The sequence below is a fragment of the Chrysemys picta genome, chromosome 10 (assembly GCF_011386835.1).
Source record: "Chrysemys picta bellii isolate R12L10 chromosome 10, ASM1138683v2, whole genome shotgun sequence".
Classification (NCBI taxonomy): Eukaryota; Metazoa; Chordata; order Testudines; family Emydidae; genus Chrysemys; species Chrysemys picta.
Window position 1 is genome coordinate 64,641,853 of NC_088800.1, and position 13,583 is coordinate 64,655,435.

A 13,583-nucleotide genomic window follows, 5' to 3' on the forward strand; every position below is an offset into this window, starting at 1 on the left:
GGTGTTTATTGGAACTAGCTCTGATAGATGGGCTAAAAGGGGGACTCGATGGGAGGTAAACTGTAAGGCTCCCCGAAGTCTTCTGATCAGATAGGCCTGAAAAAAAAAATCTTTACAGAACCACCAAAAAAGAAAATCAACCTTCTGCTGGTGACATCTGACTCAGATAATGAAAATGAACATGCGTCGGTCTGCACTGCTTTGGATTGTTATCGAGCAGAACCTGTGATCAGCATGGATGCATGTCCTCTGGAATGGTGGTTGAAGCATGAAGGGCCTATGAATCTTTAGTGCATGTGGCATGTAAATATCTTGTGATGCCAGCTACAAGAGTGCCATGTGAACACCTGTTCGCACTTTCAGGTGAAATTGTAAACAAGAAGCGGGCAGCATTATCTCCTGCAAATTGTAAGCAAACTAGTTTGTCTGAGCAATTGGCTGAAATAGGACTGTGTAGACTTGTAGGCTCTAAAGTTTTACATTGTTTTATTTTTGAATGCAGTTATTTTCTGTACATAATTCTACATTTGTAAGTTCAACTTTCAGGATAAATACACTGCACTACAGTACTTGTATTAGGTGAATTGAAAAATACTATTTCTTGTGTTTTTTACAGTGCAAATATTTGTAATAAAAAATAAATATAAAGTGACCACTGTACACCTTGTATTCTGTATTGTATTTGAAATCAATATATTTGAAAATGTAGAAAACATCCAAAATATTTAAATAAATGGTATTCTATTATTGTTTAACAGTGCCATTAATCACAAATAATTTTTTTTAATCGCTTGACAGTCCTAGTTTTAAGCTTTGCATAGAACTTCTACTGCAGATAACGTAATGGCTGCTATATTTGTCCACCTAGTGTTTGCAACATTACTAGTGAATGATTATTGCTCAAGCCATTATTGCTCAAGACACTTTTTTTGCTGGTAGGAAAAGGGAGGCACTTAAAAACAACAATAAGAACAACAAAAACATTGCCTATATACAGTAGAATGCCTCGGGAATGGAGGTTGTTCGTAACTCTGAAATGTTCGTAACTCTGAATAAAACATTTTGGTTGTTCTTTCAAAAGTTTACAACTGAACATCGACTTTGAAATTTTAAAACAGCTTTGAAATTTTACTACGCAGAGGAAAATGCTGTTTTTAACCATCTTAATTTGAATGAAACAAGCACAGAAACAGTTTTCTTACTTAGTAAATAATTTTTTTTAAACTTTCCCTCTATTTTTTTAGTAGTTTACGTTTAACACAGTACTATAATTTTTTTTTTTTTTGTCTCTGCTGCTGCTTGATTGCATACTTCTGATTCGAAATGAGGTGTGTAGTTAACTGGCCAGTTCATAAGTCTGAGATTCTACTGTAAACGTCACTCTTGGACATAGGCCCTGTCCTTCGATTTTTAAATGAGCCCATAACTTTCAGAGACAAGGTGGAAGAAGTAATAACTTTTATTGAACCAACTTCTGTTGGTGAAAGAGACAAGCTTTTGAGCCACACAGAGCTCTTCTTTAGATCTGGGGAAAGATGGGGAAGGCCTGAAGCAGAGCTGTATGTAAGCTTGAAAGCTTCTCTCTCTCTCTCGAAGTTCATCCCTCCAATAGATGATATTACCCCATCCGCCTTGTTTTGCTCATATCCTGGGCCCAACGCTGCACGCTGCTGGGCCAGTGTACTGCAGCACCTTAGTGCAGGCCTGATCTGCACCCCACACACATTCAGCGGGTGCATTACGGGGAGACCTACAGGGGAGCCGGGTGCATGACTAAATAAAGTGAGATTTTGAAGGTACACAGCAACATTACAACCCTTCAGCACAGGGAGAAGCTTGAACCCTCAGGAAGGAGGGCCCAGGGCCAGAAGCTTGCTCTCCACGAGGCACGCCCAAAGCTGCTCTCCCATGCAAAGACACAGGGAGCAGACATGCCAAACTTGTGGGAAAAAAACACAGAAATTGGGCTTGTTTTTGGCTTAATGGGCTTGTGAGTTGCTTGTTGGCTAGTTTTTGGTTTGTAGCTTGTTGCTTCTTCTTCTTTTTTTTTTTTAATCAGCTTCCAGCAATTGGGGGCAAGCAGGGGAGAGAGTCGGGGTGCACAGCGGGCCCACCACAGTCCCAGACTGCACATAGAGCCTTGGGGTTCTTAGGGATCGGCTTGTTTTGAAATGGGATTAGCTTGATTTGGGGATTAGTGCAAAAGTCAGGGTGTTTGTTTATTGCCCGAAAGTTGGCAGGGAGTTCCCGCCCTCTCTCTCTACTGAGGTAAGCGTTGAGGTCTGTGGAACCTTCTCTCCCTACGCTGCGGGAGTCCCCGCCGCCACCTGAGCGGGACGAGCTTGGCGCAGGCTCGGAGGCGCTGGGGTCCGCTCCAGGCGGTCGCTAGGCCCTGATTGGCCGGCGGCGCACCCTGACGTGCCCCGCACTCGGTAATCCTGCCCTTCCGTGTGGTCGCGCGCTGCGGGGCGGTCAAGTGTTGCTGCAAGCGTCCGGTGCAGGGCTGTGCGGCGATTCCGGAGCAGCGGCTCATTGCTGCCCCTCCCCCCTCCCCGGTGAGTGCGCCGATCAGGCTGCCCGCAGCGCAGAGCCCGTCCCTACTCCGGGGGGGGAGGGGTGTCCCTGGAGGGCGCCCGACCTCTCCCTCTCCCCAGGGGAGCGCCCGGCCCAGGCTGCTCCCCGGGGCTTTCCCAGCGTGGGTCACGCAGGGGGCCTCGCTCGCCGGCCTTGGGGGAGTTTAAACCTTCTCGGGCGTGTGAACCCCCTTCCCGCTCCTCCCCTTCCCTCCTTCCGGCTGACTCGGGCCCTGCCCCCCGCGGGCAGCCACTGGCCTCCGAGTCCATGGTACAGCCTCGCTCCGAAGCGTTGTGCCCCGCCCCCTGGGGAGTGGATGCCTGAAGGGACGGGGTGTTTCAAGGGGGCGCACGTGCAGCCCTGCTCCTTAGGTGTGTTTAGGGGGAGCACCCTCCCTCCGCCCCCTGGCGTGATGCCCAGGCTGCAGCGTGCACAGCTGTTCCCTGTGTTTTCCTCCTGCCCTGTGTGCACCTGGAGCTCCCTCCTACGCTGCAAATCATCGCCACTCAAAATTGTGAGAGTGAAATTGTTCAGGGTGACTTGAAGATACTGTAATGGGGGGCACCATACATAGAGTGGTAAATGGGTGGCTTGCCACAGTAAGAGCCACAGGATTTCACTGTTTTCAAAAGTGCCAAGCCTGAATTTTATTTGTTTCCCCCAAAAGGGAGAGAGTGAGGGGAAGGGATTTGGCTTGTATTTATTTAACATTCAAAATTAAGTGCTTGTCTACACTAGCAAGTTGTACCATGTACTAGCTATGGCTAAAGCAGTAAAACCCTTCCTAGTTTGGACACAGTTACATTGGTATAAAGGTACTTTATACTGGCGTAGTTATTCCTGTACTGGAATTAACAGTTTAAGGGTATGTCTTCACTTACCGGAGGGTCCTGCGGCAGGCAATCGATGTTCTGGGATCGATTTATCGCGTCTGGTTAAGACGCGATAAATCGATCCCGGATCGATCCCGGAAGTGCTCGCCGTCGATGCCGGTACTCCAGCTCGGCGAGAGGAGTACGTGGCATCGACGGGGGAGCCTCCCTGCCGCGTCTGGACCCGCGGTAAGTTCGGACTAAGGTACTTCGAATTCAGCTACGTTATTAACGTAGCTGAATTTGCGTACCTTAGTCCGAAGTGGGGGCTTAGTGGGGAACAGGCCTTTGTCACCTTTGTTCTGGTATAACTGCCTCCACAGTAGAGCTTTTACCAGGCCTCAGGTCCTGTATATCCAGAAAGATTCTCTGAATACAGGAGAGCTAGTGAAATGGTGATGTCACAAGAGTCAAAAAATAAAATTGACAAGGGCAGGGTGCTTTTGTTTTTTGCCAGACTTTTATAACCTTTTGTTTTGTTTCTTCTTTGTAAGAACCAACAGAGTAGATGTGGGACTGAACAAATGTTGGTTAAGTAAAGTAACAAATAAACTACCTTTATCATTTATTATTGAAGATCTCAGTTGGCTTAGCTAAAGTACAGACTTGACAATTCTTATTAATTTATACATTTTATTAAACAAAAGCAAATATGATACTTCTAGAAGTTACAGAACAGAAAATAAAGATGGTTTAAATAATAGTGTTTATAGCAGAATGAATATAAGGAAATACAGAAATGTTATTGAGAATTGATTTATTAGTTTAATTTATCGATGTCTTATCACAATACTTCTTATCATTGAATCACTTTAACATATTTACAAAAGGGAATGTTGTTATCAACATAAACTCTGACAGGTTCTTTTTAGCCTGTCATTCACACTAATAAAGTTTGGTTGCACTGTGTCAACCAAACAATTCCAAAGTTGTAATCAGGAATGTAGACTGTTTACTTTTTAAAAATATTATATTATTCAGAATTACCTCTTTCAGGTAACAATTTTCATAGACATGCCTTTCTACTCTCTCACTTGGGCACATCACACATGGAACCCAAAGTCGCAGATATTGACAAAAAAATTATCTTTGCTATAGACAAGCACAGACTTACTTTCTGCAAAACATTTAACTTAAGTTAATTGAGCTGTTGCTTAATAAAAGAAAGTACATATATGAGCATCTCTACTTACCAGGCAAAAGCGGCATGGAAGTGTATTCCCCAGCTCAAGTTGGGGGCGTTTGGCAGTAATTGGTTGTAGAAACTCAGTTCAGAGTTCTGTAAACATCTTTTTATGCTGTGTTATTTCTGGATCTCCTTGGCAGACTTCCTCCATGCAGAACATTGAGAGAAAGGATTAGTAATACGTCAGGGGTCACATCCAAAATTATTATTCCAATCTTTCTCTGGGGTGTTTGGCTCAGAAGTGATGTGATCACAGCAACATCTTGGTTTTTAGCTCAAGACACGATGTCCTGGTGCATTGTTTTGGCATTTGGAAATAGTCTTTATCCATGAGGATTTCTGTTGCTTGTCCATAGTGTCTCCTCCAGAGTCCTGGATGAAGAAGCATAACTTCTGTCATAGATCCATTCAAGTGTCCAATAATATCCAGGTGTAGTCATTCTGAAAAATCATGGTGTCTTAGGTCACATTTGCTAAAAATTCTGTGAGCCAGATGTGATCCCTTCTTTAGATATTGATCTCAACATTCTCAACCTTATATTCCGATAAATCACTTAATGTCCACTAATAAACCACCACCTGATCATTAGACGTGTTAAATCCAGAAATTTAATCAAACAATAATGTAACTTTAGCAGAGACTCATACAGCAGTTTCGTATCCTATTTCAAATGACATCATGTTGTGCTAATTAGTATTTTATCTGCCCCTTAACTGGGTATATTGTTATACACTTCCTCCCAATGATACAAAATTTGTTAACCCATATTAATGGTTAATATAATAAATATCTACAATTTTTGGTGACTCCAGTTGGTCTCACAGATCTGGATAATAATAACCATTAACTTCAGCAACGAATTAGTATTGTGGTTATGATAGCGTGTGTTAAAGATTCAGCTCCCTTGCTCTTTAAATTAATGGGTTAAAAGTTACAATCATCTGTAGGGTTTTCCCGAGGTCCTTCCTTAAAATTGTGGGAAACTAAACTTGATATTCCTGCTTGCTTTTTATCTTTAAAGAACAATATAAAACTTTTGTTCTTTTTAGGTCATAAGGAAGCAAGTAAGGTACAAGCCCCATTTTATTTTTTTTAATACTTTGCAGGTCACATTCAAATAGTTCTGTGGCATGGAAACTCTTGTGTACTCCTGTGTCCATCTTAGATCATTGTCTAATGCCAGAGTCCCATTGAATTGAGAGGTTGATTAGTATAGATGTTAAACATCCAATAGCACTTTTTATAAGAGGACTGGTATGCCCTGTTGTCTTCAGACAAAATTTCCCCTCCCCAAGATGTACCAGTTGGCTAGTTTTCACCACTCCATGTGACTACAATTCAATGCACTTCATATAGAGCAGTTATCAAACTTTTTCATAATGTAGCTTGCATTTTAATACAGAGATTGTGGAGGACCATCTCTCTTCCTACTTAAGATTATGCCACATTTCTGTGACAAGTGTTTTAATTGCTTACATGGAAAGGTTAAGTTTTTAAGGCATTTTTGCTTGTATCCATTCAGTTTGGAAGCAGGAATGAAGGAAGACAGCTAGTGCAATGTGAACTACTGGTAGTCCATTATCCACAGTTGAGAACCTCTGGTATACAGTTTGTAGATCCTTTAGGTTCATTCAGGATTTTTTTATTAATAGAGCACATATTTCTACAAGTTAGAATTCATGGAATTTACATTACTAACTGCAGAAAAAAATCTATTCAAATTGATTGAAATTGATTGTAATCATAATGGTGGCAGTGATCTTAGAGTTAAAGCAAAGCTTTCATTTTGACAAGAGTGTTTAAACTTTTATTTTTTGGAAATGAAATAAATGTGACAAAAGAGAACATAAAAATTAAAATTCAGATAGTTTAAATTTTCACACTGGATTGATGCAGTTTGAGGTGGTACATACAGAATAATATGAAAAAAACAAAAAAAACATTTTTTTTTTAATTTTTGGCTGGGAGTCTCTCCTTTTTTTTAAATACTTTTGGGGGGAAAAAATTATAAGATCCTGGGATTTGATTACTCAGCATCTGATAAGTACTTTTCTAGCTTTCAATTTCAATTTCACAAGTTACCGATTTTTATTACATCAGTGAAGACAACTTGCTCTCTAATGCAAAACCTTAATGGTAGCCTCAAACACTTCATTGGTTCAGGGCCTAAGGTATTATTTTAAAAGGAACCAGCTTTTGGTTAAAACTAGCTTTTGGTTTGAAATTTTTTACATACTAATTACTCCTGAGGGCATTCTGTGCCAAAAAAATTAAAAATTCTGCGCACAATATTTTAAATTCTGCAAAAATTCTGCACATTTTATTCGTCAAATAAATGTGGAGGCTTCAGCATGGCACTGGGGAGCACAGAGGTGGGAGATCACTGTGCAGCTCCTCCTACCCCCCGGGAAATGGACTCAGCAGTAAGGCTGCACCCAACCCTGAAACAGCGCAAGGACCGGGCCTGTTCCAGGAACATCCCAGAGCCGTGCCCCTCGGTGCCAGGTACACCAGGCGTAGACAGGCAGGCTCAGCAAGGCAGGATCCAAGTGTGGAGGGGCTTAGTGTGGGGAGAATCCAGGTGTGGGTTGAGAGAGTTCTGTGTGGGGCAGTCTGTGTGTGGGTGGCTCAGTGGGGAATCTGAGTGTGTGTGGGGGATGTGGCTGCACAGGGGCTTGTTGGGGGGAGTCTTAGTGCAACGGTAAGGGGACTCTGCAGGGGGTCCAGGTGAAGGTGGTTGGGACTCAACAGGGGGGTCTGAGTGTGGGGGGAATAGAGCTCAGCAGTGGGGTCTGGGTGTGGGGAGCTCAGTGGGGGAAGCCAGATGCTGGGGGAGTAGGGCTCAGTGGGGTTTGGCTCCAGGTTCAGCTGGTTGGTGCTCAGTAGGGTGGGGATCCGGGTGTGGGTGGCTTGTTGGGATGGTCCAGGTGCAGGGTGAGTGGGGATCGTCGGGGGGGTTCTGGGTGTGGGGTGGGTGAGGCTCGGTGGAGGGTCTGGGTATGAAAGTCTGGATGCACAGGGGTTGGACGGATGGGGGAGCAGCTCCCTGTACAGAGATACCTCCCCCTGCAGCTGAGGAGTGATGGATGCAGGAAGCACTGGATATGTATGTGCTGGGGGGAGAGTTTGCAGAGCTTTCTACAGCTGCGGGGAGAAATCTGGGTGTGATCTGACCCGGCCCTGGATGCTGTGCAGGGGAAGAGGAAGTCCTGTCCTCCCCAGCCGAGCCGGGAATAGCAGCTGAGTCCAGCACAGGGTAGGAGACACCAGCCGTGTCTTCCCCAGTCCCATCCCCGCCCCACAGTGATTTACCTCTCTGCCGGCTGCCTTGGGCACCCAAAACATACTGCTGGGGAGGGTTGCATCACTGCTTTTGCGGGGGACATAAATTCTGCATATGTGCAGTGGTGCAGAATTCCCCCAGGAGTAATTTAATGTTAAAGGTTGCACCTAAGATTAGAAGAGAAATTTTTTTATTTATTTATTTTATTTTATTTTATTTTGGTATTTTTGCTTTTGACAGTACTTTATGTATACTTAGTTTCAATGATTTCCCTCCCCATCCCCATAGATCAGTGCTTTTCAAAGCCGGTCCGCCACTTGTTCAGGGAAAGCCCCAGCAGTCCGGGCCGGTTTGTTTACCTGCCGCGTCCACAGGTTCAGCCGATCGCGGCTTCCACTGGCCGCGATTCGCTGCTCCAGGCCAATGGGGGCTGTGGGAAGGGCCTCAGCCCGCGCCGCTTCCCGCAGCCCCCATTGGTCTGGAGCAGCAAACTGTGGCCAGTAGGAGCCGCGATCGGCCGAACCTGCGGACGCGGCAAGAAAACAAACCGGTCTGGACCGCGAGGGGCTTTCCCTGAACAAGCGGCGGCCTGACTTTGAGCAGCACTGCCATAGATAGTTGGTTAGTTAACAGATGTGTCAACATGTGTGCATAGGATTTCCACAGAATGAGGAAATTAAAAATGTGGTTTTCAAATGACTAAAATTGACAGGGGCTCAGCAGCAGGTGTAGCACTTGAAGTTGATTAGACTACAATTTGGAGTGTTAGATAACAAAACGTCTCATGTAAGCCTATTCCAGAAGAGCCTGTGAAATGTTTTAATAATTGCCATGCAATCACCATAACACATGTTTATGTAAGAACAGGTGTACATTGGTTTCCACTCTTAAAAATACTTTTCATTCCTGTAGTGCCTTTCATCTCCCTGATCTCTGTACTTTACAAACTCTTCTGAAGTGACTAGATATTATTATTCCATATCCTAACAGATGGAGAAACTGACTCTAAGGATAGTTATGAAATTAAAAGAATTAAAGTTATCTTAAATTTGGTTAAGAAAATAATGTCTGCTTATTGTTTGTGGCTTGTAAGGGGAAAGCCCCAATCAGCAAGTAAAAGAAAGCCGAGATAATAATAAGTAGTATTACTTGCAGTGTGGGAAGGATGTTGGTTCAAAAAGTAACTAGTAAAATAAAGATCTACAGTAACAAGACAAATAAAAACGGTCTTAAAAGAAACAAGCACAAACTTTCCTACTGTTCTGTTGGTCAGCAAAAAGGAGGGGAAGAGATAGGGAGGAAAGGCCTTGGGAAGAAAGGAGGTTGTAAATCTTATCTGGATTAAGATTAGAAATAAAGGTTATTTGTCTCACATTGGTTTTTAGTTGAAGCCAGTAATTGGCAATGACATCATTTGTTAAAGGGTATAAAAAGTAAATTCTTAAAGGGTTCATTGCTAATACCTACCTGACTGTTTGGGAGCCAACCAATATGGATCTAAGCAGCCCTGGGTTTAGGCTGTTTGTAAGTATCTTGATCAAATGCTTATAAATGTTTTATTACTGTTTGGATGTAGTAAATTGCTTATTATTTAGGCGTTGGGGGCATGTTTAGAGCAATTGGATTTAACAAAGGAATTTATGGTTACATTAGAGTTTGGTGATTTCCCATATTAATATCAATTTCAAGTAGGGCTATTGATTAATCACAGGTAACTCACACGATTAACTCAAAAAAACTAATCACGATTAATCGCAGTTTTAATCGCACTGTTAAACAAGAGACTACCCATTGAAATTTATTAAATATTTTGGATGTTTTTCTACATTTTCATATATATCTTGTATTCTGTGTTGTAATTTGATTACAAATATTTGCACTGTAAAAATGGTAAACAGAAGAAATCGTATTTTTCAATTCATCTCATACAAGTACTGTAGTGCAACCTGTTTGTCCTGAAAGTGCAACTTACAAATGTAGATTTTGTTTGTTACTTAACTGCACTCAAAAACACAACAACGTAAAACTTTAGTCCTACTTCTTGTTCAGCCAATCGCTAAGACAAACAAGTTTGTTTACATTTACAGGAGATAATGCTGCCTGCTTCTTATATAGAATGTCACCAGAAAGTGAGAACAGGCATTTGCATGGCACTTTTGTAGCCAGCATTGCAAGGTCTTTACGTGCCAGATATGCTAAACATTTGTATGTCCTTTCATGCTTCGGCCACCATTCCAACCGACGTGCTTCCATGCTGATGACGCTCGTTTAAAAAAAAATGCATTAATTAAATTTGTGCCTGAACTCCTTGGGGGAAAATTGTATGTCACCTGCTCTGTTTTACCCACATTCTGCCATATATTTCATGTTATAGCAGTCTCAGATGATGACCCAGCACATGTTGTTCATTTTAAGAATACTTTCACTGCAGATTTCACAAAACGCAAAGAAGGTACCAATGTGAGATTTCTAAAGATAGCTGCAGCACTCTACCCAAGATTTAAGAATCTGAAATGCCTTCCAAACTGTAGAACCTGACCCACCAAAAAAGAAAATCAACCTTCTGCTGGTAGCATCTGACTCAGATAATGAAAATGAACATGCATTGGTCCACACTGCTTTGGATGATTTTCGAGCAGAACCCGTCATCAACATGGATGCATGTCCCCTGGAATGGTGGTTGAAGCATGCTCATCTGGCACGTAACTATCTTGCGACGCCAGCTAACGGTGCCATGAGAACATCTGTTCTCACTTTCAGGTGACATTGTAAACAAGAAGGGGGCAGCATTATCTCCTGCAAATGTAAACAAACTTGTTTGACTACGCGATTGACTGAACAAGGAGTAGGACTGAGTGGACTTGCAAGCGCTACAATTTTACATTTTTTATATTTTTGAATGCAGTATTTTTGTACATAATTCTATATTTGTAAATTCAACTTTCATGATAAAGAGATTGCATTACAGTACTTAGGTGAATTGAAAAATACTATTTCTTTTGTCTTTTTACAGTGCAAACACTTGTAATCAAAAATAAATAAAAAGTGAGCACTGTACACTTCGTATTCTGTGTTGTAATTGAAATCCATATATTTGAAAAAGTAGAAAACATCCAAAATATTTAAATTAATGGTATTCTATTATTGTTTAACAGTGCGATTAATCGCAATTAATTTTTTTAATTGCTTGACAGCCCTAATTTCAAATATTAATAATTCCAACATGGACACATTAGATTAAGTCACTAATATAGACTTCCAAGTCAAAGTAGCAAGTAATTGGCAGACTAGGAAATAGAAGCCACATTATCTGACTCCTATTCCCCTTCAAGGAGGAACATTCTCTTTAGATCTGTGTGTGTGTGTGTGTGTGTGTGTGTGTGTGTGTGTGTGTGTGACCTGCTGAATTTTTATGAGAAAGCCATGAGAAAATACAGCACCCTCTCAGTGAGTCATAGTACACCTTCAGTTTTCTATTCTTATATCACAATCAAATGGCTGGAAGTTGAAGCTAGACGAACTCAGACTGGAAATCAGTCGTAAATTATTGACAGTGAGGGCGATACGAGGGAAACTCTATTTTAAAATCCCTAGATCCCTGGTTTCCATTTTAAATAAGCAAGAGTCATTCCATTAGTAGATGGAAGCTGCAGGTCACAGAGCACTAGATATAGAATTGGCAGGAAAACCAAATTGGTGAGGGAAAAGGTGTGAAACAACCAGTGATCGAGTAGGTCATGCCACTGTGAGGTAAATAACAATGGCAGGCTAAAAAATAGAACTGACAGCACAATAAGGTAAACAAGTAGGATGATATCATGTGTCTAAAAACAGAATTGAGAAATGGTATAAAGGTCAGTGTGTCAGTTGATAGCTGACAGTTAAGAAGAGAATACTCTTGGAAAAACAGCAGCAGAGGGAGTCTTGACCTGTCACAGGAGTTGAGCAGAGAGAGAGAAGAACTGCTGCCATCAACTTCCTGTGGAGACTGATCACCTGCACAGAACGTTGCCAACTCAGCTTCACCACTAATTGGAGATGTGCAGTAGCACAGAGAGCGAGCGAGCACAGGAGAGACATTGCAGCATAGGCAGTAAATGGAGAAAGTCTGTCAGACAAAGTTAGTCATTGTTATAGTGTTAGTGTGTATGTGTGTGTGAGGGCATTAATAAAGTTGTATGAATGTGTGTTAATTGTGGGAAGAATTTACATATATAAGCCTTAAAGAACATATAAGAACTGCTCTCAGTGACCTGTGAAAGATTGGCTATCTGAAGTGAGATGCAGCTACCTAGGATAATCTCAACTGTATGTTGTTGCTATTTGGGGTGCTCTATAATTTATTTTAAGGGATTTGTTTTTTGGTTATTGTGTCAGGGATTGATGTTTACACCAATAAAAAGGTGACTGTTTGTGTCCGTCGTTTATCGGAAAGCTATATCCATGTCTTCCAAGTATTTCCTTAGCCACCCTGGAGACCCATACCTAATGAGAACAGATTTAGTTATATTCTATGGGGACCCTACATCCATTTTCAGAGTAACAAGGGTAATTAACCATTGGAACAGTTAATTACCAAGTTAATTACCAAGAGTGGTGGTTGATTCTCCATCACTGACCATTTTTAAAACAATATTGGATGCTTTTTAAAAATATCTGCTCTAGGAATTATTTTTGGAAAGTTCTCTGGCCAGTGTTAGACAGAAGATCAGAGTAGGTGATCCTTGGAATCTATGGATCTTTATTCTTCCTTGAAACTTAACTTGCTGTCTAACATGTTGAAAAATGACTGTTTAGTCTAGATCTAGATTTGCTTATAGGTGGCATAACCTATTTATACTACGTCATGAATTAAAATGGCATGAGCTAGAATAATATTTCCTTCCTCTCCCCCACATTCCTCTTATGTGGTTACCTTTGTCACAGCAAAATGCGGAGGAATGTCTTCTGGATAAAGAGATACAATTTCTTAGGCTGGGATTTTCAGAGTAGCCTGTGGGCTTTAGGTGTCCAAACCCCATTGAAAGTAAGTGGGAGTTGAGCACCTCATTCTTTTAGGGTTTGTAACCAGTTAATAATTTGTTGTCAACTAACAGTCTGTGGCCACCCACCTGGCTAATATGCATTAACTTTAGAAAATTGCCTGTCTACTTTGCAAATGTCCTAGGCTGTCACATGGTTGTTAGCTAGTAACTTGGTCATCATACTTACTTTGAGGCATAAATGATGCTCCTACTTCTGCCTACATAACCAGATAGGCAAGTTGACTTTCCTACTAGTCCTCTTTGCTAGGACATCCAGAATGTATTGCCCCACTTATTGCTGCTCTGTGCATATCTGCTAAACACGCTACCTCTCCTTTCTGTAAAGCATTACAGGATAGTGCCCTGATTTTCTTAGAGTTGGTGTGACATTCTATACCTTGGGGGAGTGTGCTGTAATCCCCATATTCCTCATTTTCATATAATCGTGATCTTGTGTATAAAGTATGCCTTGTAAAGTATCGGGGAAAGGTTATGATCTGCTGAAAGTCATTTCTCTACCCATATAGATATATCATTAATGCATATGAAGTTATGAGAATTGAGTAATACGGTTGTCACTGAAACATGCTGTAAGTTGGGGGAATCAGCCAGATATTGGCTCCCCAGAGGCAACAGCAAGGAA

The 13,583-nt window shown here is 41.8% G+C and overlaps 1 protein-coding gene across 6 annotated transcripts in view; it reads left to right on the forward strand.

Moving 5' to 3' along the window:
* Nucleotides 1–2,304: 2,304 nt before the first annotated feature.
* ATF7IP2 (activating transcription factor 7 interacting protein 2) overlaps nt 2,305–13,583 on the forward strand; it is a 63,192-nt gene continuing 51,913 nt past the window's right edge. For 2 of the 6 annotated variants that reach the window (XM_042861614.2, XM_065558815.1), the window contains exon 1: nt 2,335–2,555. The gene's annotated coding sequence lies outside the window, so the exon portion shown is untranslated. Of the gene's footprint in view, nt 2,556–11,316; nt 12,037–13,583 lie in introns of those variants that run through there. The other 4 variants (XM_042861615.2, XM_065558816.1, XM_042861613.2 and 1 more) reach the window with 4 other exon arrangements.